The 23,308-nt window shown below is 41.1% G+C and overlaps 1 protein-coding gene across 5 annotated transcripts in view; it reads left to right on the forward strand.

Moving 5' to 3' along the window:
* The window catches only part of LHFPL2 (LHFPL tetraspan subfamily member 2), a 382,911-nt gene that overhangs the window by 287,478 nt on the left and 72,125 nt on the right, over positions 1–23,308 (forward strand). For 3 of the 5 annotated variants that reach the window (XM_030193238.1, XM_030193240.1, XM_030193241.1), the window contains 2 exons: positions 6,080–6,136; positions 6,400–6,523. The gene's annotated coding sequence lies outside the window, so the exon portion shown is untranslated. The remainder of the gene's footprint in view (positions 1–6,079; positions 6,137–6,399; positions 6,524–23,308) is intronic. The other 2 variants (XM_030193239.1, XM_030193242.1) reach the window with 1 other exon arrangement.

A 23,308-nucleotide genomic window follows, 5' to 3' on the forward strand; every position in this document is an offset into this window, starting at 1 on the left:
AATCCCACCCAAAATATGCCCAGACTACACCCTCTTGCCATATACACATTTTTTTCAGTTTTAGACTTATATATCTGAGCTCTGTAAAATTGGGATTTAGAAGTTTATGCAATATAAAGGGGGGGGGAGTTATCAACATGGGCTACTGTTAAGATGTGTTATTTTACTGTTAACCCCATTTATTAGTAACTATGTCTCAATGCTAAAATGCATGAGTTAGCGGTAACATAACATGTCTTAACGGTAGCCCATGCCACTAAATGCTTGCTCATGCAAGTCTAAAATGCAAATAGAGTTTCTAAAATAAGTACCACAACCCCTGGGGAAATGTTTATAAAAGCCATTTTCAGGAGGTAAAGCTGAGTTGACCTGCAAAGAAAGTTTATAATATTACCCCAAGGGATCAATTTTCAAACAATGCTCAGAGGCTAATATTGAAAAATAGCAAATACATAAATGTATATTCAGCACATAACTTAAGGGTATAAGTTCAGCTAAAAATAGGTACTTAAAATTGAAGCTCTTGTATTATTATTATGTCTTAAGCCAAACAGAGCATCTTCCACTGGCCAGTCTTGTGTTTCATCTGACCAACTGATATGGTACTTTTCAACTTCTTGACCTTCCAGGCTGCAGCATAGCCAGGAAGTTTTAACAGCAGATACGTCTCCCACTCCCCACCCCGTTATCCTCCCCTACCCCCCTGTACCTTAAAATCACCTCCAGTCTTTGCCCGGGCAGCACCAGCAGCAGCAAAAAAACAAGTAACACAATCTTATAGACACAAAAGTTTAAAACCCAGCAATAAATACAAAAATATGAATAGTAAGAAGTGATCACAAAAAAGCTATACCTATCCCGGCCATGTTTTGGCATGATGCCTGCATCAGATATAAAATTCAATTAAAAATAAGTGAAGTACTTATCATAGACATTGCATAAAACAAGGGTCACAATCTCTTGAAAAATATGTGGGAACCTCCTTGAAAGACGTAGTTTAAAGAAGACTGGGGCAGGGGGGAGAGAGGAGAGTAGGAGAAATGCTGTTCCATGAAGGGGGAGGCACTGAGACCCTTGGTGCTCTGGAACCTCGGGCAGTGCTCGGTTGCCCATAGCACACCTGGGGAGCAGCCGCAGCACACCAATGTGCTGTGGTACACTGGTTGAAAAATGCTGATCTAGTCTCTTTTGAAATAAAGATAATTGCATTGTAAGGGAATCCATCTCTATTTTAATTTCTTGTCCCATGATTCACTTTCCTTAGTACTTTTTGTGACTGCAGTTTATTCTTGGTTGTGATAAGTAAGATTTCCTTGCCAGCATCCATTCCTTGGGAGAGTAAGGGTCCCACTGGACCTTTTGACACCATGCGATGCCATGAAATGTGCTTCTAGGTGGACTGGTTTATTGCAGGCCATGAACGTTATGGCTCTTGTAGGATAAATATATGTAGGAAACAGTTTTACTTGCAGGGTTAACTGTTTTTGGCTTGCTTCTCGTTGATGAGATCACCCATGCATCTGTCTAGGAGTAAGCTAGCAGTCCTTCTCTGTTACTTCCCCCTCCCCATCTTTCGTTAATTACTATGCAGCTTGCTGTACTGTGGAAATCTATGGAACTCATTACAGAGTTCCATAAGTTACTCACGTAACTTTGTAAATCTAGGTGCTTTGAAAATACGCCTCAGTGTTTCTGTTTGAGATGCATGACATCTTTTAGTGGAAATACGTTTATAGGCAAATTATCTTTTAAAATTGTTCCATGATAAAGTGTTTGATGTATTAAGAATGAAAGAAAACTCATGATCATGTTCCTAGTTGGTGCATTCCTCAACAGTTAGGCTATGTCAGTAACCGTAGCCAAGGTTGCTCCCAGTACACATGACTTTTCGTGTGGTTTGTAATTTTCTTCTGAAATACTGACAGCCCAGATAGGTTAGTTAAGATTTCTTTGTATTCATAACAGTTTCAATAGATTGTAGAATACTGGGGGTAGAGCTTGGATCCCTCCCCCCAAACAAAAATGCATTCTGCTGCGCCTGGGAGGGGAGGCGAGAGAGAAGGTGCTAGACAGGGGTGGGGGTGTTGGTTGGGAAGAGAGAGAGAGGAGATGCTGGATGGCCAACTAATAAGCCACAGAGGAGCGCCAGAAAGTCTAGCACCGGCCCTGGCACGATATGACATTGGGAGGGTTAGGTATTGTTATGGGGTGGGGGTTTGGGGTCAGGAACTGGCATCAAGGGAGTGCAGGGTGGGAATTTGGATGCCAAGATGGATCAAATAGTGGGGGGAATCAGCCAAGGTTCTTAAGTGGTAGGAGAAATTTGTGTGGGGCAGCAGACCATGGCATATCTCATTGCGAGGCTCTTTTACAAAGGTGGTGGTAAGCCCAACGCCGGCTTACCGTTCACTAAAAAGGAAGTACCGCTGGGATACCAGAGCAGCCCGGCGGCATTTCATACCCCCAGCGCACCGTCATATCTGGTGCTCCAAAACATTTTTATTTTTGTAGGGCTAATGTGTCCTGGCGGTAATCTGGCAGTTCCACACGCTGTCAAGTTACTGCCGGGTTAGCGTGGGAGCCCTTACTGCCACCTCGATGGGTGGCGGTAAGGACTCCCCCCCCCCCCCCCCCCCCGAAGTGGCCTCTCGGCAAGTGCTTTACTTGCCTCACGGCCATTTCCTCAAGAAAAGAAAGACCTACCTTTTACCCACTGTGGTAAAAGGGGGCCTCATTGCGCATCAAAACCATGCGCTGCAGGCCCCCTTTTGCTGCATCTTGGTGAAAGGGGCCCTGCATTTTTTATTCTGCAAAGTCCAAATAGCACAGGCTATCTGGCATTGTATGTAATACAGTGCCATGCGATATGGCTCTTTCCTGTGTAGTACAGGCAGGGCAGATGCTGACCACACTCCCTGCATGTACTGCACAGGCTGTGCATTTACTGCATTTTAGTAAATATGCCCCCTAGTGAGCTTGGCATTTCTGGAATAGTTTGGGGAATGTTTGTACAATAGGCTTTATAAGGTGAAAATATAAAATACATTATCCTCTAGCTGGAGGCCATTTTGTGGTGTGCCACAGGGGTCCTCTCTATCCCTTATTCTTTTTAATCTTGATATATGAGTAGCTTTACTTTTATTCCTGTGCAGATGATATATTAATTTTGATTCCTACAGCCAATGATTTTACCCAAAATGTTTATGGTAGTAATGAATATATCAGGCTGGTGGAAAATTGGAGTTTAATTCATAAACTGAAACTTTACAAAGAAAATATTAATGTGGTTGAGTAAGTCAATAACTTTGGTGCCTTTGCCTAATTCTTTTATTTTGTTATCAAGGATCCTTTTGCCAGTAGAAAAATCTATCGAAGTCCTAGGAGTTGTTTTGGACACTTATTTTTTAGATTGCAACGACTAAGTTCAATACGTTCACTTTTTAATGAAGAACTTTTCCAACTTCTAGTTCAAGCATTGGTATTCTCACATCTATGCATATGCAAGTTTGTCTGTACATCTACAAGCTAAACTTCAATTATTACAAAATATAGCTGCTAAACTGATGTGCAAATCTCGTAGTTTGTGTAACACCTTTACTAAGCCACCTTCACTGGCTATGCTTTAAGCGATAATTATATATAAAGTGGTATGTCAGGCATAGAAGGTATTTGAAGGTACAAATGCAGAGAATATTATCTTTGTTTTCTCTTTTTTTAAAACTCTGAAGACAATTTAATTTTGCATTTTCCATCAGTACAAGGTTTACATTCTTTCATTCACACATCAAGCGCCTGTATTTTGGAATAGATTAGCTAAAGCTCTTCACTCTAGTTTTTCGTTATCACTTGAAAACTTTTTAATTTTTTCTCTTAACATGAGTCTTTGAATTCTTTCATGACTGTTGAATTGTATTAGCTGAGATATATGTACTTCCCATAATTATATTCTGGCTTCTTTTTTTGTAATCCGATTTGGGCTCCATAAGGGGAGTTTGGCGGAATATAAAGTGTAGATTGTATTGTATGCAGCACCCAATTTCATAATACATGAACTCCCCTCCTCCCCCACACACACCTTTTAAGGGAAGCAGAAGCAGAGCCAGGTTGACGGCGCAGGGGGAGTGAGAGCGGACTTCCACCGGCGCCGGCACACATTTTCAGTGCAATATGATGAGAAAAAGTAGGCGCCGGCAGAACTCCGTTTGGCCGCTCTCCTAGCGCCCCACTTAGCTATGCCACTGAAGGGAAGGTTTAATGAGAAATTGGGGAGAGAAGAGACCTTTGGTCACAGTGAGTTTCAAAAGCAGATTTTCTCTGTATTGCATTGGGAACATGAGAGGTTTCTGTCTTTTTGCCTGGCAGCTACCCTGTGCAGTAGAAGTGTATCAGTTTCATGAAATGTTATATGGCTGAACTAAACAGATGAAAGTGAGCAGCACCTTATGTTAATTATTCACCAAAGGAAAGACAGGCAGACTAATAGAGCCACATTTATACACTTTGGGGGATAATTATCCACTAAAGAGGATAAAAGTAAAATGGGTTTAGTAATATGAGCACAAAGAGGAAGGGGGGTCAGAGAATTTACTCACCATAATAAAAGAGGAACATACTGACAGTGACCTTGTGACTGTGAAGGGTGTCTGAGTCTTCATGTATCTGTTATTCAGAGATTCTGTGGTTGGTCTTTGGGGTAAGCTAGAAGGTTGCTCTCTATTGGGGAAACCTTGGAACTGTAGCTCACAGAGTTCCATTAAGAGCTGGTGTTCTGGGCCACAGCAGGGACAAGTACCCTATGAGCTCCTTCTGAAGACTGAGAGATGGGAAGGTTGCTTTCTATTGGTGAAACCCTGTTACTATTGGTCACAGAGCCCTGTTAAGGGCTGGTATTCTGGGCCACAGCAGAGAAAAGTATCCTATGGGCTCTTTCTAAAGATTGAGAAGATGGGAAAAATGGTGACCTTTGGGAGGTGCTCAGGACAGTCAGTCATTGGAAGCAGCTCATGGTGAAACAGAAGACTTGGAGATCCATTTGAACCCTAGGTCCAGCAGCAGAGGAGGCCCTTGGGAACAGACTTGGGTCATATCAGCCCCTGGGAGCCAACTCAGGGCAAGGACTTTGGAGGCATGAGGGAGTTTGTAAGGCCCAGCAGTGGAGGTACCACAAGTTTGGCAGCAGAGATTGGCCAAAACCAGCCTGGCTCAGCTTCCTTTGGATATCTAGTAGCCACCAGCCCAGAGTGCTCCAGCAGGAGGGTGAGACTTAGGAACTGGGTGGGAGGGGGGGACCAGGGAAGGACATGAAGGAGTAAGGGGTGGAACATAGGCTATACTGCCACACCCGTACAAAGATTCAACCTAGAGTAACGGGAAGGAACCAGAAGTTCAGCAAACAAACTAATGGATTCAAAGGGTGTTGAACTAATTGGTTAAAAGAGTACTGGCTGTAAGAGAAGTGATTGATTAAAAGTGTTGGTATTAGACTTTGTGATATATGGTTTATAATCATCTATGCATATCTGTATAGTAAAACCTATACATAGTTTAATAAAACTGTTCAAGATTTGTTTGACAGCCTTGTTCATAGAGGTCATTTTTGGGTTTCATGGGGGAGAAGAGGGTAACCCCGCCCACTAATGCTTTTCTTACCCCAGGTGGAGGCACCGACGGAGCCTGCCCACAGGGGACACCAGCCAAGTCGGGCCCCAGATCCAGGGACACCCAAAAGGCGGTGTTACGTACATATCTGCCCATAAACAACTCATCTGCTGCCTGGAAAGATTTAGATATTCACTTTCCTCTTGAAAAGCATTTGATGGGGTTGGGTGGTGAGCAAGCCCTCAGAGCAGCTCAGGAACAAATCCAGCTCCACTTACAGCATCATCTAGTCTGATCATTTGCCTAATATTATAACACAAAAGCTTGTAAAAATTGCCAAAGGATAAAGTAAGATCCCTCTATAATCTTATTAGCAGGATTAGTATGTGTAGGATCATAGCGTCAGTATCAATGAGGTTTTCGCTATATGGGTGTGTTATGAAAACAAAAGTATTTCTAATTTAATGTACTCCTTTCACAGAGCTGCCAGCTTATCCCAGTTCCAGGAGGAAGATTTCAGGCCTCTCCTGAATTTCTGGTAAGTCTGTCCCTGATGTATTATGCACTGGTTTTGATAGAATCAGGGACTACAAATACCATACTATTTGAGATGTGAGCTCACCCATGACTGGCCAAAAGTCTGCTTCCAGGAACTGGGTAACTTAGCAGTTCTGTTATCATGGAATATGGTGTATAATTACATTTTTGTCAAGGTATTTCTGCCAGAAGTATGTGCTTCCATCTTATCTCCAATTCTGTGCACATCATTATTCATGAGTTTTATCTGTTGGCTCTTTACAGATGTGTGATTTTGGTCCATGGCATGACGGATGATGTGATTTATCATTTCATAACTCTGAACTGGATGTTTGAAAGAGCAAAGCCTCAGTAAAAAAGAACACAACAGGAGAAAGCCAAAGTAAAGGTAAGGCAATAAGGTTTTGATATACAGTGGATTCCAGTTAATTGGGACACAGTGGGACTCCTATACTTTGCCCCAGTTAAGCGGCTCCCTCACATAAACAAAGTTTTCATGGTATATAATGCCAAATTGATTACAAAATGAGTACCGTACAAGCACAAGGTAAAAGTAAAATTTTCTATTTATTCTATAACACAATCTAGATAAGCAAAAACAAAAAGTTGCAAAGCATAGATAAATTCTTCTTGAAAAAACAATTGATGTTGCAGGAATCGATCTTCTGTAACTTGATAAGTTCTCTTCATTGACTGCAGCTGAACAAAATTAGCACAGGTTTCTAAAGCAGATACAGGATTGCCTTCATTGTCTTCCTACATGAAATAAAGTTGTAATACAGAAATAAATCTCCTGGCATCCTGGTTTATGACTCGTTCATGCTCAGTAGTATCATCCTCCTCAGTTTCCCGATCTTTCCCGATCTTCTGATGTTTGCCTGAAATTTGCTCAACAATTTCATCCTCACAACCTTCATTTTTAAAATTGACGATTACTGTTGATGCATGAAAACTCTTCATAGTTTCCTACATGGTGTGCTTCCGTAACAACATCATTTCCGCTTTCAGCCATATCTTGTATATCCAAGTGAGAGTGTTTAAACCCAAAGTGAGCAAAACAATGCTGAATGGCTGTGATGCTAACATTTCGTTAGCTATCACAGTAACCTGTAGTGCTTGTAAAAGATCAGTGTTTGCACTGACCTCCTTTGCTGTTGAAGATGATGTGAGTAGATTTTCTTTGATTGTTTCAAGGATGTAATTTACTAGCTTTGCGCAATATAAGATCTTCAGATTTTTTATGATTCACATGTCCGTTGGTTGCACCAGAGATGTGGTGCTGGGAGACAGCAATTCCACTTGGGTATTTTTTTTTCAAAAAGTCGATGTGTAGGTATGCTGCACAATTATCAAGGACTAGCACAATCTTCCTAGACTTTGTTCGTAATTCCATGTCCCAACTCATTAACCAGTTCTTAAAAATTTCAGATGTCATCCATTCATTTTTGTTAGCATGATACAAAGCTGGTAAACTTTCCATACTAATCCCTTTAAAACACTGAGACTTTGCTCTTTTTCCAAAAACCAATAGCTTACATTTATCATTTCCAGACATTTTGGAGCAGCATAGCATTGTCACCAATCTATCGCTTTCTTTGAACCTGACAGTGTTGCGTGTTTGTAGGTCAGGAAACCATTTGGTGTGGCATAGTAAAATAAATCTGTCTCGTTGGCATTGTAGATGTGAATCAGCACAAAAATTACAAAGCAAACTTGAAAGTTTGTAACTTCAGTCTAACTCAGTGCATTTTTGCTAGCAAAAAAAGGTGCCGGTACTCAAATGCCAGGCCACCCTTCAGGAGTGGGGTGATCACTGATGGACCCATCCGGCAATAGTCCAGCTCCCTGCAACCAGTCACAGAATCTATGACAAGGCAGAATTGGTGTGTAGGGCCTGACATCTTTCATTAAAATTTGGGGACTAAAAGGGGGGGGAAATGAGGAACACTTTATGGAAGCTAACTGTACTGTGTTCAAGTTTCACTGGTTTGTAACTGGTTTGCAGTATGTATTTCTAATAAAAAGATTTATTAAAAAAAAAATTGGGGAACCATGGGTCATTTTTAGTAGACAATGGAAAAGGTACCGGTACTCAGTACCCCCTCAAAAAAAGCCCTGGTCTAACTACAATTTATGCCAGTTTACCCCTCATATTTTGTGAAGACGCTTAGGTGCCTGTGTGTCTTTATGAAATTTGTTCCTTCTTACCCTTTCAACTCAGGTGACATGTTACAAAATTACCCACCTGGGGGCTAATTCTATAAACTGGCACCTACATTTAGGTGTCTACAGTGCCAAGTGTAACATGCTATAGAACTCACATCTAAAACAAGAAGGTATGTGTGCAGATTGCAGTATTTTATAATCTGTGCGTATAATTGCACCCCTCCTCCCCATGCTCCAATCAAACTCCATCTATGTGAACAGCCTTTGCATTGTAGCACATATTGACAGAATAGCACTTATCCGGTATGTTAGTCAATGACGTGTGTATGTGTCAAAATATGTGCATAAATTACTAGAATTTCGCCATTTATGCATGACCTTGCCAACTAACTTTAGGTGGCTCCTTATAGAATTATCCCCATAATGTATAAATTTAGCAGCTGAATAATGCCACTTACACATATAAATTATGGGGGCAGGGAATGTCTGTTCTATAATGGCATCTGGGTGCCTTGATTCCATTATAGAATACTAGTGTAAATCCATGTTGACGCACAAATTTCAGTGCAGCCATTTATGCAGGTCACTGGCAGATGTAAAGAAGTGTGCCTAAGTGCACCATGCAACACAATAAACCTAAGGTATTCTCTAAAGTGCCCTTTCTCCTCCCTCTTGTAGATATGTTCTACCTATAGAATAGCGCATATTGCGCGTACTCACATAATGCTGCTTTTCTGTGCATACACCCAGTTATAGAATTGTTGTGCAACTGACACCACTCCTAGACGCCTTCAAAACCCCACCCCATTTTCTAGCATATAATTCTAGGCATGTGAAGGGCAATTCTATAAACTAGGCATCTGCATTTACACACCCTTTGCATGCGTAAGAACATAAGAATAGCCACACTGGGTCAGACCAGTGGTCCATCTAGCCCAGTATCCTGTTTCCAACAGTGGCAAATCCAGGTCATAAGTACCTGGCACAAATCTAAATAGTAGCAACATTCCATACTACCAACCTCAGGGCAAGCAGTGGTTTCCCCATGTCTATTTCAAAAGCACACTGTGGACTTTTGCGCCAGGAACGTGTCCAAATCTTTTTTAAACCCAGATACACTAGCTGCTGTTACCACATCCTCCAGAAATGAGTTCCAGAGCTTCACTATTCGTTGAGTGGAAAAATATTTCCTCCTATTTGTTTTAAAAGTATTTCCATGTGGGAAGAGGCAGTTATCTGAGTGTTTTACCCTGCATTCCACCAGCAGACGTTGTGCAGAGCTCCAGTTGGAGAGTGACAGTGCTGTTTCCATTGGGTACAAAGGAGGATGCCTGCTGATGTCATCAGCGGCTTTCCTGTTCCCTATAAAAGGCTGATGTTGTCCTGAGTACTTTGGATGAGGCAGTTACCTGGGAGTTTCAGTAGGGAGTCTGTCTTACCCTGCATTCCATACAGCAAACACTGTGCAGAGCTCCGGTTAGAGATAAACAGTGTCATTTCCATTGGGCATGAAGGTGGATGCCTGTTGATGTAATCAGTGACTTTTCTGTTCCCCACAAGAGGCTACTGTTGCTACGCCGTGCAGCCACAGGTGTGTGACCACAGGGTGTGGCCAAAGGGGTGTTGCCAAAGGGGCACACCTGGTCCCTTTGGATCACTGAGGATCATTACTATCGAGGGGGGGGGGGTTGCATGGTCTTTAATGGGGAAGCAAAGAGGTGTGGTAGCCGTGTTAGTCCACTCTTAAAGGTTATCAATACAAATCAAACAAAATAAAACATGGAAAAGAAAATAAGATGATACCTTTTTTATTGGACATAACTTAATACATTTCTTGATTAGCTTTCGAAGGTTGCCCTTCTTTGTCAGATCGGAAATAAGCAAATGTGTTGGCAGATCTGTTCTGAAGGTTTGGACAGTCCCTGACTCACATTCTTTTTGGGGGTGGCGTAACATGTTGCACCATATTATGTTAATGGAGAAACAAAAAGTCGAGCTTGTCCTTTATACGTAAGAAACATTTTTTGTCCATTTGGGATCCTTATATTTATTTATTTATTTAGCACATTTATATCCCACTTTTTCCCACATTTTTGCAGGCTCAAAGTGGCTTACAATGTACTGATAAGGCTATTGCCAGACCAGTGGTTATACAAATACAATTAAATTAGATAGGATAGAAGGAACAGGGTAAGAAGGAAAAAGGGAAAGGGTAAAGAGACTAAGATGGTCCATGGATCTGTTATTAGGAAGGACATTTGGTTATATGTTGAATCCTTGGAGTAGGCTTTCCGAGATAGGCTGGTCTTGGGTTGATTCCTGATGCTGAGATGGTTCTGAGAGGTTTGAGCAGCTATCGGCAAGGCATTCCATAATTGGGTGCTGTTGTAATATCCATCCAGCCCAGTTGAAATAAGCATGCTGCGATTAGAACCTTGTTTTGGCAGGAAGAGATGTGAATCGACCGGACAGGCCATGTTGATTTACTATGGTGGAAATGGAGTTGAAATTATATAAATTCACTTTCACCAAGAACCTGGAGCTTGATCCTAAACACTCTGTAATTCTTGGGTAATGGGTGGGAGTCTGCATCCTTTGCCTTTGGGTGGGTGAGGATTTTTTTTTCTTTTTCTTTAGGGTGGAAGGGGGTGGGGGGTTGCTATGCTTGTTGAGGGGCATTCTTTGCATTAGAGAGGGAATATAAGAAACAAGGCCCATCTCTGCTCAACGGTTAGTTGGAGTAATGTTCTGCCCTGATTCAAACTCATTTGGCCTGTTATTCTGAGTTTTTCTTATTGTTTTAGTTACTGTTTTGAAACTTTAATAAACTGATTTAAATATCAGTGAGTGGAGGGAATGCTTCAGGCTCTTAATTCTCAAAATGTGGCTTTCTTTAAAGAAGATAGTAGCTCAAACTTGATCATGTTGTGATCACTGTTTCCCAGCAGACCCAACATCGCTACCTCTCGTACTATGCCCTGCACTCCACCAAGGACTAGATCTAAAATGGCTTCCCCCTTTTGTCAGTTCCTGTACCAGTTGCTGCAAAAAGTAGTCATTTATTACATCTAGGAATTTTATCTCCCTGGTGCTCCATGATGTAACATTTATCCAGTCAATATTGGAGTAATTGAAATCACCCATTATACTGTTGCCTAATTTGCCAGCTTTCCTAATTTCTGTAAATATTGCTTCATCTGTCTGTTCGTTCTGTCCTGGTGAACAGTAGTACAGCCCTCAATAATACTCCTTCCCTTCACACATGGAATTTCTATCCATAATGATTCCATGCTGCTGTTTCATGTAGAATGTTTATTTTGTTTGACTCCCCTGTATCATATAGCATAACCCTCACTCCAATTTGATCCCCTCTATCACTGTGATATAATTCATAACACAGTGTCCCTTTGATTTTCCTCCTTCCACCAAGTCTCTGAAATGCCTATTAGATCTACTTCATCATTTAGTGCTATATACTCTAACTCTCCCATTTTATTTTTTAGGCTTCTAGCATTTGTATAAGGCACTTCAAATTTTGTTTTTTTCCTTGCATCTACAAGCTGCTTAGAAGTTTAGAGGATAATGTGCAACTTTTGCCCTGCTCTCTCCTTAAACACACCTGGCTTTCTTTTACCATTGTTGAAACCTGTTTATTGGGATTCCCTAAATGTCCTGTTTCAATAGTATCATTCAAGGATACTCCACACCGAACCACGCAAGGAACTTGGACTGTCAGCTTCCCCCCCCCCCCCCCCACCCCACCCACCCACCATTTTAGTTTAAAAGCTGCTCTATCTCCTTTTTAAAAGTTAGCACTAGCAACCTGGTTCCATCCTGGTTAAGGTGGAGTCTATCCTTTCGGAACAGGCTCCCCCTTTCCCAGAATTTGCCCAGTTCCTAAGTAGAGGAGTGTGGTAGCCGTGTTAGTCCACTCTTAAGGTTATCAATAGAAATCAAACAAAATAAAACATGGAAAAGAAAATAAGATGATACCTTTTTTTATTGGACATAACTTAATACATCAAGAAATGTATTAAGTTATGTCCAATAAAAAAGGTATCATCTTATTTTCTTTTCCATGTTTTATTTTGTTTGATTTCTATTGATAACCCAGTTCCTAACAAATCTAAATCCCTCATTCCTGCAGTTTACAATTACTAAAACTTTAAAATTAGAAGGGAACTACAATGTCAATAGGACAGAACAAGAGAAAGAAAAATCAAACAAAAGAATCTTTTCAGCCTCAAAGAACCATCACAGCTGCCCAGCCTACCACACCATGGGCAGGGGAAAGGGTTAGGAGAGCTCAGCCTGGAAAGCATCTTTGAACAAGAACGTTTTTAGGCCAGTCTTAAATTTATCAAGATTAGTTTCTAAAAGACAAAGAAAATCAGAAGCGAGTTCCAAAGGTGTGGTCCATTTATACCAAAGATCTAAGCATGAATGGTATCAGAGTGAATAATACTATGGATAACGGGGTTACAAGCCACCTCAATCAATGAATGGAACAAAATCCCTATACTTATTTACAGCAAGACGACACCCCTCTCACCAACTGAAAAGACCAAACTATAAAAACCAAAACAAACCAGAGATCAACACCCTAACCAATACCAAAAAGATAAGCACAAATAACAATTGCAATGGCCACAACATCAAAAAAGATAGAACGCACAGACATTTACAAACTGTTAAGTACACCAACATCAGCATTGATTCATATATACCCACTCCTATAGATTACATAAATGTGAGATCAGTGGTTAACAAGTCAACCATAATTAGAGACTGGATTGAAACTGAGCGATTAGGTATACTATTCATAACAGAAACATGGCTACAAATGCAAGACGACCCAGTACTGCTTGACGTATGCCTGCCAGGATATAAAATAACACACATCAACAGAACCAAAAAGAAAGGAGGCGGGGTTGCCTTAATATACAAATCCTTTTTTACAGTAGAAACCACATATATCCCCTGCGATTGAAATCATGGCATGCAAAATCACAAGCTCAGCATTAACTGATCAATTATGCTGTATACTTTTCTACTGCCTACCTGGAAGATGGTCCAACGCCCAAGACAACTTCATATCAAACATATGCACAAACTTCTCGAATGTCCTGCTATCAATCTACACCTAGACAAGTAACATAACTCCAACACCAGGCTTCTAACAAACTTCCTGAACCAATGGAACTTCAAAACAGCACCAGCCACCTCATCTCATGTAAAAGGTCACCCAGTTAGACATACTATCTTACAGATTCTTAGCCAATAACAACCATATAATAGAGAATCATAACTGGGCAAAGGTGCCATGGAAACAAACCATAACAAACTTACCTTCACACTTCAATGGAAAGAGAACGGCAAATACAGAGAACCGAGGACACCACACACGGCTTTAACCAGAGGAAAAGTGGACGACCATAGCTTCTGATCAACAGCAATGAATGACCAAACAAACATAATACCCACTAACATTCACTTCATAAGAAACTAGGATGAACTAAGTGGAAACACACTAAACGAAATAGCACCACTCAAAATGAAAACTAAGAGGAAATGACAACCGCGCCCCTGATTCAACAAGGAACTATTAGAGATGAAAAAACTGTGCAGGAAACTGGAAAGAAAATGGTCCAAAACCAAATCAGACATGAACAAAACCACATGGAGGAAAGCCCTAAGCAAGTACAAACACACCATAAAAAGAGCCAAAGCAGAATATTATAGCACATACATGCGCCCAGAAGAAATAAACATGAAAAAAATATATGAACTCATGAAAAATATACTGAACACATAAGCTCTGCTAACGTCAAACAAAAACCACCAACAGCAGATGAGCTTGCACAATCTTTTGAAGAGAAAATAATAAAAATAAGACCAAACCTAGCTGCAACACAAACAATATTCATAGATTTCCTACATGAATGTGAAATCAACGAGGACTACATCAAGGCAGACAGAATCTGGTCCTCCTTTAAGATAGCCACAACCAGCTCGGTTAAAGTACTACTGACAAAATATGCATACGCCAACTACCTATTAGACAGCTGCCCAAACTACATGATGGAAAACCCACCAGATTGGTTCATCAAACTTTTAACTGAACACATAGAATATATGTTTTCGAAATGCCATTTCCCTTCTGACAGGGGCAATGTCATACTCACTCCAATCCAAAACGTCACCAGAAAGATCAGTGAACTCACTAATTACAGACCAGTGGCATCAATATCACTGCTGACAAAAATAGTGGAGGGACTAGTAGCACAAGAATTAATGGAATACCTAACACACTACTCAATCCTTCACAGCTCTCAATCAGGCTTTAGACCATGCTATAGCTCTGAAACAGTCATAACCACCCTGATCACAAAATTTGGAAGAATGATAAGCCAAGGCCAGTGAATACTACTACTACAATTCGATATGTCATGTACCTTCGACCTAGCAGATCACACAATACTAATGACCCTGCTCGGCAACATAGGCAGCAGGTTCAACGGTTTTCTAAGAACTAGATCCTACCTTGTGAAGATGTCCAATGAATTTTCAGCCTCCTGGATCCCTGAATGTGGGGTCCCTCAGGGTTCCCCGATATCACCAATATTATTCAATGTCTTGATGGCTCTACTTGGCAAGAAACTGGAAAAAATGGGTTTAAACCCATTCATATTCACAGACGATGTCACCATCTACATACCCTTCAACAATAGCATCACAGAGATGCTGGATAAGGCCAAAAAAAAAGATTCGACCTCATGGAAAATTAGGCCACAACTGTCAAACTTAGCTGAACTGAGACAAAACCAAACTCCTGGTTTTATCTAGACAGCACAATCCCACTACTTACCAAAACCTCATAATATATCAACAATCTTACATAATTGAAACACATAAAAATACCAGGAATCATTCTCGACAGTTATCTGACCCTTGAAGACTAAGTTGCTGCAATCACATCAAAAAGCTTCAAAACACTATGGAAACTGAGAAGGATCAGAGACTATTTCCCCAGACAGTCACTCTGTCTTATAGTACAGACGCTGATATTGTCCCAACTAGACTACTGTAATGCAGCATATGTAGGCTACAAAGAAACCCTACTACGATTGTTGCAGACAGCAGCGAGATTAATATTCAAAAAGTTGAAATATGATAGAGCAGCCCCACTACTCATAATGCTACATTGGCTTCCAATCAAAGCCAGGCTATTTTTCAAAACCAGCACAATCATCTTCAAAATACTGTTTGGCATGTCACCGGATTATGTGCTAGACATGATCAAACTATCACCAAGAAATACAAACCCAGGAACCAGAGGTTACCTACTATTTCACCTGCCCAACTGCAAAAACGTATTATACAAGTCCACCTACATGGCAGGATTTAGCTACCTGGGCTCAAAATAGTGGCACTCAATTCCCATAGTCATAAGAAGCATCACGAACTACCTGCAGTTCAGAAAAGACTTACCTCTTCACGAAATTCTGTGAATAAAATATGCACTAATCATTCTGGAACAACAATACACAACACAACCTCTATTAACGCATCTTTTCATTTAAGAAATGAACTAAGACATATCTTCTCAAGAAACCCAATCACTAGTCCATATGCGCTAATAGTTATTTTGTCAACCACTGTAAAACACAGCATCATACAACCTTCTAAACGTGATTGAATCAATGTAATCTCTAACAACTGTTAAATGTAAGCCACATTGAACTGAAACTCATTTTTGGATAATTGTGGCGTGCAAGTATGAATAAATAAATAAATAAATGTTTCAACGAAGGAACAGATAACAGATTATGAGTTGATGATCTGAGACTTCTAGAGGACATGGGTACCTGTAACCGAGAAAGATAGGGAGGTTATCCAGTGTGTAATATTTTAAACGTTAAAAGGATTAGCTTGTAAGTGGTATGAAGGGAAATTGACAACCAATGTTCAGTTCGAAAGAGGGGTGGTCCTCTGTGTTTCATCAGTCTTTTTGGGAAAAGACCTCTCCCCTTTCAGTGTCCACCAGTAAACAGCTGTAGACAAGACTGGCAACCACCATGCTCGTTTCTTCTTCTCAGCCCTTATAGCAGGGAGCTAAGGCTTAGCCGAGCCCCAGAATGGGGCAACCCACCTAAAGTTTTGTATCTCTCCATGCTGTGGACCCTTTGAGACAAGGCTCCTTCCCTCCAAAAGCTTATGCTTCAATTCTGTTGGGCCACTTTTCAGAATCAGATCACCCCTTATTCAGATTCTGTTGGCAACTTTCTAGAGCAAGGATCCAGTAAGTTCTTCTTGCAACTGTACAGGAAAGCACAGTTTGACAGCCCGCTACATACATAACATAGTAACATAGTAGATGACGGCAGAAAAAGACCTGCATGGTCCATCCAGTCTGCCCAACAAGATAAACTCATATGCGCTACTTTTTCTGTATACCTTACCTTGATTTGTACATGTCCTTTTCAGGGCACAGACCGTGTAAGTCTGCCCAGCACTATCTCTGCCTCCCACCACCGGCTCTGGCACAGACTGTATAAATCTGCCCAGCACTATCCCCACCTCCCAACCACCAGCCCCGCCTCCCACCACCGGCTCTGGCACAGACCGTATAAGTCTGCCCAGCACTATCCCCGCCTCCCACCAACAGCTCTGCCACCCAATCTCGGCTAAGCTCCTTAGGATCCATTCCTTCTGAACAGGATTCCTTTATGTTTATCACATATATATTATTTTTGAAAAAATGGTTTGACTGATTATATATTTTTTTAAATCTGTTTCATTCATTACAAACATATTTCCATAAAGTTATTTATTAGTGTGTAATGATTAAGATTTCTTGATGTTTGTCACTCTTTCTATAACAGAGAGATGGCTGATCTCATATGAGCATGTCTTTTTCTTTATGTTGACAGTGTAAAGTTTACTATCTTTTGCCTTTTTTTATTTGCTTAAATATCACCTACATGCCTTATTTTCCTCCCCTGACCTCATTACAATGTGGGCAGTTTTCTAAAAATTGAATTGCATGGAAATGGTTTTTGAAACTTGCCCTTTCCAACTACAGCTGTGTATTTGTTCCCTTCCTACAAAATGGTGTTTCATTATTGGTCTTGGCTACTCCTACTATATACATATTAATAATTAACCAAATAATATTGTGTATGATGTGTTCATTAGTAACCATAGCATTGTACTTTGTAGAGAAAACATCGATCAGATACTTTTATAATGTCTCACTATAATCCAGTGTAATTCTAAAGTAAATACGATTTGGTTTCTGTTTCCTTCACCTTTTAGTTGCCAAAATGTCAGTATTTTATTAATTAAAAATGTATTGCATTTGTAATGGTTTAAGTGGCATTAAGGTGCAGCCAGGAGACCAGCAGTTAAAGTCTGTAACACAACTAGCATTAAATGTTTTAAATCAGCTTGAAGATCAAAGCAAGTCTTGGCCAGAAATCAGCCTCTCAGCCCAGGCCCTTGGTAAATTAGACATTTCATCTGGGAGGGCATTTTCCATGCAGCTCCTCTTGCCTTTTGGGTCTTGTTCCACATACATATGAAGAAGGTTAGAGAACAGCTGGAAGAGGGAAAAAATCAGGGAGCTGGCTTCTTTTGAAGCGTGAACTGTCTTCCTTTCTTCTCTTTGCCCTTATCTCCTCTTGATAGAAGCAGTGAGAAGTTGATTCTGGGTCTAAACAGTGCAAGGTGTTCTCCTGCCAGTAGGCAGAACTCTGACCCTCCAGTGTTGCAGCCATCTGTAGTTTGCATTATATCCATAATGACTGTTTTTGAAGTTTATTGGCTATTACCGAGGCTTTATAATGAATTTTATATGTTCATCCTAGGCACACCTGATACCTTAGGCAAACTTTCAGCTGCTGTGTACCCTCCCCTATCCCTGGGGCAGTTCAAGATCCTTCATATTTGAGTTCAGCATCTCCACTTCCCTTCCTCCTTACAATGTATCTAGCCTACTCCCCCCCCCCCCCCCCCCCCCAGGTATCCAGTCTCTCTCCTTTACTTCCCTCCCTCTCTCCCATGTGTCCAGCATATCCCCTTTCCTTCCCCTACCACCCAGATGTCAAGCATCTCCCCTTCTCTACCTCACCTGCATCTTCCCCTCCCTACCCTTCCCCAGGTATCCCTTTCCCTTCCATAGACTTTTTCCTGCCCCCCCCCCCCCCCCCCGAACTTCCTCTTGACTTCAATTTAGGCCAGTTTTGCTGCTTGTCCCTGGTATATTATAAAAAACATATAGATGGAAATAGGTGCCTACAGATAGGATGAAAACAGACACATACTTGGCCTTCAGACAAAGGTGACCTTTTATAAAAATTCCCCTCCACATGTCTAAGTGAGGCCAATTAAGGAGTGAACTAACAAAAGGCGTTTTTTCCTCTTTGAAGGTCCAAAACCGCAGGGGGATTAAGGTCATTATGTGTTACTCCCTGGCAGAAACAAGCACTTTTATGAGAATTGCAGTCGCTTCAGAGAAGGTACAAAAGCCAGAAGGGAAACTTTGTGATTATACATGTACTTCCATTGTAAAATGAGAAATACACATTCAATTTTTCATTGCACCCAAACCATGCTCACAACATGCCCACAACGAATCCCTGTATCTCAAGCATCTACATGTATTAAAAAATGACTTTCTGAAATCACTGTTTAGACATAGAACAGGCCTACAGTGTATACACCGCTGTTTCTACATGTAGGTGCTTCTAACTCCTTATTTACTCTTTCCTATCATATTTTGTATTTCCTTTCCTATTTCCATTTGACTGTGTATTTATTGTAAACCATTCAGTATATCACCAAGCAGTATATCAAGTATCTATGACATAACAAAACTCTGTAAGCCACATTGAGCCTGCAAATAGGTGGGAAAATGTGGGATACAAATACAATAAATAAATAAATAAAAATATAAACTTGAAATGACCTTATTTCAGTTTATATTTATCCAACAAAAAGGATTTATTTATTTTGCATTTAGCTTATGCCTTTTCAGTGGTAGCTCAAGGCAAGTTAAGTTCAAATGTAATATGTATTTCTCTGTCCCCAGAGGTCTTGCAATCTAAGGGGTCCTTTTACTAAGGTGCACTAAAAAATGGGCTGTGCTAGTGTAGGCACGTGTTTTCAGCGCATGCAGATCCATTTTTCACGCGCCTGTAAAAAAGGCCTTTTTAAATTTTGCCAAAAATGGACATGCAAAACTATGTTATCCCACTCTGTATACCACTGGTAATGAAAAACACTCAACCAGGGTTCCCCCTAAACTCAACTCTGCTACCTAAAGGGGTATAAGTAGAGAGCCAAGAAATTCAAAACAATTCACTAAAAATACTAAATCATAAATGTTTTATATGAAAGGAGAAATTCTCAGAGGTTGTACTCACCCAAGCGGACAGCCCACTATTAGTAGGCAATTCCTAGATGGCGGATGGGTTTCTCTATCATAGAATGTCTCCAAGTATATTTGATGCACCCGTGAGCAAACCTTATGTTCCCAATCAAATCAAATATCAAATCAAATATTCACCACTCCAAAATTGTGTATATTATATATTAAATCACAAACAAGCTCTCTATTTATATCCTATATTAAACAAGGAACCTCTCAGGGGCATAATCAAAAGGGAGGGGCGCCCATCTTTCGACACAAATCGGGAGATGGGCATCCTTCTCTCAGGGTGGCCCAAATCGGCATAATCGAAAGCCAATTTTGGGCATCCTCAACTGCTTTCCGTCGCGGGGATGACCAAAGTTCACGGGGGCGTGTCGGCAGCATAGCGAAGGCGGGACGGGGGCGTGGTTAAGAGATGGCCATCCTCGGCCGATAATGGAAAAAAGAAGGGCGTCCCTGACGAGCATTTGGCCGACTTTACTTGGTCCCTTTTTTTCACGACCAAGCCTTGAAAAGGTGCCCAAACTGACCAGATGACCACAGGAGGGAATCGGGGATGACCTCCCCTTACTCCCACCAGTGGTCACCAACCCCCTCCTACCCCCCCTAAAAAAAATTTTAAAAACATTTTTTTCCAGCCTCTATGCCAGCCTCCAATGTCATACCCAGCTCCATCACAGCAGTATGCAGGTCCCTGGAGCAGTTTTTAGTGGGTGCAGTGCACTTCAGACAGGCGGACCTAGGCCCATCCCCCCCCCCCACCTGTTACACTTGTGGTGGTAAATGTGAGCCCTCCAAAACCCACCCGAAACCCACTGTACCCACATCTAGGTGCCCCCCCTTCATCCCTAAGGGCTATGGTAGTGGTGTACAGTTGTGGGGAGTGGGTTTTGGGTTTTTTTGGGGGGGTCTCAGCACCGAAGGTAAGGGAGCTGTGCACCTGGTAGCAATTTGTGAAGTCCATTGGTGTCCTGGCATGTGAGGGGGACCAGTGCACTACGAATGCTGGCTCCTCCCACGACCAAATGCCTTGGATTTGGTAGTTTTTGAGATGGGCGTCCTCGGTTTTCATTATCGGCGAAAACCAAGGTCGCCCATCTCTAAGGACGACCATCTCAACGTTTAGGTCAACCATCTCTAAGGTTGACCTAAATGTTGAGATTTGGGCATCCCCGACCGTATTATCAAAACGAAAGATGGACGCCCATCTTGTTTCGATAATACGGGATGCCCCGCCCATTCGCGGGGACATCCTCAGAGATGGGCATCCTTAGAGATGGGCATCCTTAGAGATGGTCGTCCCCGTTTGATTATGCCCCTCTCTATCTCATACTCCGTAGTTTTCACAACAAAAGAATGCACTTAAAAGGCCTAAAGCCTGACTAAACTACTTTGTAAAGTTTCTTATGCCCTCTCCGCTTTATTAATTGATTCAATCTTAACGTGAGAGCTTATATGCTCTCATGTACAGATATTCTAAACTACACCACTTTTCAATATTTGCATTACTTTTTTTCAAAATGATATCTAGTATGTCAGTTATATCCATACATAATAAAGAAAAGCACACTCAGAAAACACTTCTTGGAAAAAGAGATAGTTCCTAGAAATACTTCAGTTCTTTTAACCATATTGATTGAAAAAACATTCTTGGAAAAAAGGCGCACTTATCTTTGTGCTGCCCGGTGTGTGCACAACACCCGGCAGCTGCTGCAAGATTCGGCGTGTCAATATCTTTCGCCACAAATTCCCATGTACAGTAATAGCAGAATGCTGTCTGTAATGGCAGAATACCGTCTGTGTCCAACTCTGCAGGGTTTCGAAATTCTCTTCATCAGGGACTCGGAATATTAGTGCCTTCTGCTGCAAATAAACATACTTTGTGCCAAATTGTTTGAAAATACTGCTGTGCAATCACTCAAATTAGTTCCTGTTATTTAAGCTCCCCAGGACCGGAAGTGAAGGGGGTGGGGCATAAGAAACTTTACAAAGTAGTTAGTAGTCAGGCTTTAGGCCTTTTAAGTACATTCTTTCGTTGTGAGGTTAACTATGCAGTATGAGATAGAGGTTCCTTGTTTAATATAGAATATAAATAGAGAGCTTGTTTGTGATTTAATATATAATATACACAATTTTGTAGTGGTGAATATTTGATTTGATATTTGATTTGATTGGGAGCATAAGGTTTGCTCATGGGTGCATCAAATATACTTGGAGACATTCTATGATAGAGAAACCCACCCACCCTCTAGGAATAGCCTACTAATAGTGGGCTGTCCGCTTGGGTGAGTACAACCTCTGAGAATTTCTCCTTTCATACAAAAAATGTATGATTTAGTATTTTTAGTGTATTGTTTGGAATTTCTTAGCTCTCTATTTATACCCCTTTAGGTAGCAGAGCTGAGTTTAGGGGGAAACCCTGGTTTGTATTGGAAAATGGATGTGTGGCAAAATAAAAATTGGTGCGTGTCCATTTTGGGTCTGAGACCTTACCGCCACCCATTGACTTAGCGGTAAGGTCTCACGTGGTAACCGTGCAGTAATCATCTATGCGCTTAGAATGATGATTACCAACCGGTTTCCGCCACACGCAGGAAAATAAAAATTATTTTCCGGTGCGCGTAGTGGACGCGTGTAAAAAACAAAATTACAGCCCGGGTCAAAATGATGCGCGTATGCGGCTTAGGAAAAGGACCCCTAAATCTGCATCTGAGGCAATGGACAGTTAAGTGACTTCGTCAAGGTCACAAAGGTGCAGCAGTATGCTATTGCTATTCTTGGCCTAACTGAATACATTTTTGGCCAGCTTTTGAGAATTTTTTATAAGTTTATATTAATGATGATGATGATTGAACTTGGTAACCATAATTAGCCAACAGCAATGCATTTTTTTTTTTTTGCAGTCATCTTCCCCTGCCACATAGCTTTTCCTTGAAATTTGGCCAGTTCTGTTTTACAGCCTTAGCACTAATCCCTGCCTAGTAAGTTACATTGGACTTTGTTGTTATTTGCCCTTTAACACTGGTTTATTACACTGATTGTGAATGCACACAACCAGGCTAGTTTTTCTAAACTGGCAATCATTTAAAGTAGAAGGTCATGGTGTCATAAATGAGTAAGAATAATGCCTAGTTTTGCTGGCGGTGTTCAGTGCATGTTTACTTGTAACTTCCTTTCTGAAACTCTACAAACTGCAATTTTTTTCTCTTAGCCTAGAAGCATAGGGACTAATGTGAGATACTTTTCCTAAGGCATGTGGAGACACATTTAAGAAAGGACATCCAACTCAGAATATGGACATCCTAAGTCAGGTCATCACAAATGGACGTCCATCTCACATGTATTTTAGAACAGGACACAGCCTGTTCTAAAATGCATGCGAGTTGAACGTCCATATGCTGGAAACATCCAGCATGAACATCCATTTTACAAACTGATATGTCCAAATTATGAACCGGGAAAACAAGGGACATTGACATCTGTGTGGCAGCATAGGAATGTCCATCTTATAAAATGTCAGACGACAGGGCAGGCGGTCCACCAAATCCAACGTGGAAGATAAAACCAAGAGGT

The sequence above is a fragment of the Microcaecilia unicolor genome, chromosome 2 (assembly GCF_901765095.1).
Source record: "Microcaecilia unicolor chromosome 2, aMicUni1.1, whole genome shotgun sequence".
NCBI lineage: Eukaryota > Metazoa > Chordata > Amphibia > Gymnophiona > Siphonopidae > Microcaecilia > Microcaecilia unicolor.